We start from the raw sequence: 4513 nt of genomic DNA on the forward strand, positions 1-4513 counted from the left end.
ATATTGAAAAGATATGGCTCTGGGAAATGTACCGAAATATTCCTCCAGGTCTGACAAACATAGTCTTACTGTATTTTTACCGTAGAAAGCCTCCATACTGATTAGAAGCCTGGTATAAAGTCAGCACGCGTTTATACGCACAGTAGGTTATTTGAAATGCAACCTACCGTTTTGGCGGCCCATAATGCGTGTCGGCATACTTTCATGCAGTGACAACATAAAGTGATGTTATACAATACTCTCGAGCTTTCGGTAAGGATGCGAAAACTGTTTTACTTTACATGCGATTAAATGCCTTCTGCCAAAGCCGAAAGCCCCGAAGGGCTGGAATTTGTTTTGGTCTTGCATTTTAGCTGTTGTCGGTTATTAGCAGCTGGCTGTTCCCTTTGTTCCAAAGATTGCTGAATAGATAAGCTGACGCCTAGCTCCGGCCCTTCGCGCTCCGCATAGGACCAGCTTCGCAAGGAATGGGGCGATGCCGGCAATATTTCTTCCCCAGCGGTATGTAAAACTACAAATCACGCCTTGAGCTAGTGTATGCGATTTTAAGTCTATTGTTATGGTAAAAAGTAATGCATACGCAAAGTGTGCTGCGGACAAGCATCAGACGTACACCGCGCGCAAAGAAACCGCAGGGAGAGCGAGCCCGAGTGAAGCAGACGACAAATGCGATAATCCCTAAGCCGACGTCACGGAGGCGCACTTCGCAGCGCCGCCCGTGGTCGCGCTCACCGCCAATACGCGTCGCGCAGGGAAACCGTTATCGCGCATGCGCAGCAAGACGGGGCGACGGGGCTGACGGCGCGACGCGGGGGTGAGGGAAAGCGCTCCGTGAACGAGCGAAGATAAAAACGGGAGAGAAAGAGAGCATTTTGTTTCCCCAGCGCCACTGGCGTTTGGCGCGCAATAATAGAACCGAAACTAGAAAGAGTAGCATCGGACTGGCAGCGCTCCCATCTTCCAGGATTCCCTCCGCTAATTTACGGTCTTCCGCATGCAGCGCCACCAGTGGCATTCCCAAGCGGGTTTCTCAATTGCTCGCGCGATGCGCCTGATATTTACTAAAGAAATTCTCGGTCACGCTGGCGAGAACCGTTTGCGCCGTTAGCAGTTTGATTGGGGTGATTGCGGCGTGCAACTGCGAATGTTTTCATATCCCCGGGCTGTATTTCCTGTTCGACGAAGTGGAGTTTTTCCAGGAGGCGCAAAAAAGGTCAGTGCTGCTTATTTATGTGCTGGTAACGGTTGTTGTTCAGTGACATCCTTGTTAACTGCGTCCGATAAACATACCGCAGCCCGTTGTTCGTGTGTCGTCCATGCTTGTGGTCGCGGCGTGTAACATTTTGTGTTGGAGAAACGTTTGCAGCCGTAATTTACCAAAACTTCTGTGTTCGTGGGTCAGAGTCGGCTGGGCATTTCTGACTGCGTACGTTAGCCATTGCTATAAGGAAGTTGCTGGTTTGCGCGTTTCATTATTGGATGTACCCTTACTGTGTGGCTTTGCTTAGTTGTCTATTGACGGTTGCTGTGCATCTTTGCGGTAGCGAATCTTCTCGGGTTAGTCGCTCGCGATAATCGCGCGTGCACACGTGTACAACTTCCAACTAGGTTTGTCGGAGCGTTCGTCCTTAGATTTATTGGTATTTTTAAAACTTGCGTGGTAATTGCGGCGTTGTGTTAGTCTGCTGAGTAGAATGCATTTACTGTGCTTACCAGACCGCCGACCGGGAGTCTTCGACCTTGCCCGTTGCGCGCAAGGTAGACGCTATTTCGAGTTGTGTTGATGTGCTTTCAAGGCGTCATCTTACGTTAATATGTTCCATGTTTTCATGTTTCATGTTTATGTTCCATGCTTCTTCAAATTCCTTTGACCAATTGAGATGATCTATTTTACATTGCCTGAAGTGCAGAGAAATGGAAGGAACAGTTGTTGTCTTAGCAGTACCGCAGTAACAAACGTTTCTTTTGTCTGGGGGAAGAAATGTGGAAACACGCAGCGGGTATATAGAAAGTGTGCTGCCGTTTCTAGGCTGTTAATGTCACTGGTAACTTGACAGACACTTCAGGATAATTATCCAATATCCATAATTAGTGGTTGCTACTTCACGAACCGCGTTAGAAATAAGCCACTCTTGCATTTTTATGCCGTCAATGTCGGTGGTAACCCGAGAGTCGAAATAATTTCCGACAACGCTGAGGTGATAAGTTCTTGCATCACTATGTGCACCCAACATTAACCCATTTCTGTGCTTCCTTTAACTTATAAAATACACTGCGAAAGCAGATTGCTACATTCTGTATTCGATCTGTATAACCTGTCCAGATGCAGACTATGGCTGACTGTGGAGACATTTGTCTCTACACTGGTAGTTTGCGACAATTGTTCTCCTTTGTCTGAAGAACAGAAATTAAAACGAATTATTTCCATTCCTTACATATACCTCAGAAATCATGGCTGTGGCATTCACTGTGGCTGAAGACATCTTCGGCACGCCGAGGCGTCGTCGTGACAAGTGTGGCAGATTATGAATGCATTGTGGAAGTAATAAGGCCACGAAAGAGTGCCTCTTGAGTGTTGCGTATTATACAGACGTTCACCACTCCGCATGGAGCAATGACAGGTGAGCCTCAAGACGTTCAAATATTTTTATATTTAAAATTGTTTCGCCTGAAAACGTTACCAGGGCTCGTGCTGCAAAATAAATTTTAGCACAACTAATCAGGCATTGTACGAGATCTTGTAGTTCTCCCTTCTTAGAGGGAAGCGTAAATTTATGCTTCGATATTTTTATACTGTTTTTATTTTCTAGGAAATAGGGCGGACCGGGACTTAAAACAATGGAACAAGGAATGCATACTGCCATTTTTCCTGGTTCTTGAAGGCGTGTGTTCACGAAAAGGAATCACATGAAAGCCGTTGTACGGGATGAAATCATTGCATTCTACAAGTAAGTACGCACTCCCAGTTCTGGAACTTTGATGGTCCCTTTTTAGGTAGTTGCAATATACGTAATGGCTTCGGAACACCATTTCAGTGACAACTTGACCTGTAGGTGAAAACGACAGTAACAGCTTTTGGGAACACGTTGGCAAAACTTTCCTGGAAATGCACTCCGAGGAGGCCCTGCCAGGAACGCCTGCATCTTAATTTTAGTTGGGTAAGTTGGCATTTTATTTTTGTGGGACTCAATTTATGGTAGTGTTTACTGAAGCTGGCATCTTATTTTTGCGGGACTGAATTATTGGTAGTTTTCTTTGTAGCAAAATCTTACTGTTAAAAATAAATCGTGAACTCCAATATTGGGAAATACCTTCACATTCAGCCTGTTTCGGATGCTGCAACATGTGGACAAAAAAACTATTATTTTGCATTCAAGTTTTGCAAACATTTTGCTTTCACATTGAGAGTTGCTGCTGTGATAATACGGCACCACGGCCACGCCCACTGCGGTTGCTTTCCAGAATTAGAGAACGGCCATTGACAGTCTGTGCTAATATTTTTTGTACATTGTTAGCAGCAATCCCAGAAAAGAAACCAAGAAATCGCTGCTATTTCAATCAATTACTGTGCTATAAAAGGGGTATCCTAAGCAACTCCCTCATTTAAGGCCATCGTCTAACAAAATTTTCTTGTTCCTTCCTTAAAGGTACATGACGTGGTCCAGTTATTCTCGAGGTCCAGTTATTTGGAGAGAAGAAAATGGCAGCGTAAATATTGTCTGCAAGAAACACGTCATGGATTTTCCGCCTGCGTTGTCACATCAAGATGTGGTCATCCTCCTCGCCGTATATTTCATTTAATCTCCTGAAACTTATGCGACTTTGGAGAGTTCTTGGGACTTTTGCAGATAGTTCTTGGCCATTTAACAGTGGCCTGGTGTCATTTAAGTAGAAAGCTCTGTTGAAAGACTTGATGTGGTCACTCTACTTGGTGTTTTAAATTATTGTTAGACGTTGAAGCCTCTTCGGAAACATATGTCGTGGTTCAAATGATTGGTAGATGCAAGTGGCATGTCAATTGCAAAAGTGAAGTCGTGCTTTCCTTTGCAATTTTTCATTATTGACACAAAGCGCAGGCTGCCTTTGCAGCTACTCTGTTACTCTGTTAATATAGTTAATGGCACTGCACTGTAACGTTTTTATTTTTCAAATGCAGCTCGAAATTTTTTTCCATGGCCGTGCTGCTGTTGATGGATGCAAACGTGAGAGTAATTATTTACACAGACGGTTTGGGGCTTTATTAATCAATTTTTGTACTGTATCTTAGCTGACACCTAAGCCCTAGAAGAATGCGAAATATACATATTTGGCTTGAAAAAGGTGTTTACTTTGGACTAAGTTGCATTTCTTGCTTGTTAGAGGCAGTGCTTTGGTCACAAGCATACTGTTGTCATGATACTAGTAGGGTTTGTATAGCACGCAATAGTGAATTTTACCTCAGATAAATGTTCCGGCTGGAAATGGTCATTTTCTGCCCAAGTGGAAACAGATATGTCTCCGTATCTCAAATGTA

At 44.2% G+C, this 4513-nt stretch overlaps 1 long non-coding RNA gene across 1 annotated transcript; it reads left to right on the forward strand.

Moving 5' to 3' along the window:
- Positions 1-1082: 1082 nt before the first annotated feature.
- Positions 1083-3791, forward strand: LOC144145402 (uncharacterized). The gene is made up of 4 exons (XR_013317494.1): positions 1083-1213; positions 2811-2948; positions 3036-3158; positions 3648-3791. It is a non-coding gene; the product is annotated as an uncharacterized LOC144145402 (long non-coding RNA).
- The last annotated feature ends 722 nt before the right edge of the window (positions 3792-4513 follow it).

The sequence above is a fragment of the Haemaphysalis longicornis genome, unplaced genomic scaffold (genome assembly GCF_048455015.1).
Source record: "Haemaphysalis longicornis isolate Haplotype H1 unplaced genomic scaffold, Haemaphysalis longicornis Haplotype H1 scaffold_7, whole genome shotgun sequence".
Lineage (NCBI taxonomy): Eukaryota > Metazoa > Arthropoda > Arachnida > Ixodida > Ixodidae > Haemaphysalis > Haemaphysalis longicornis.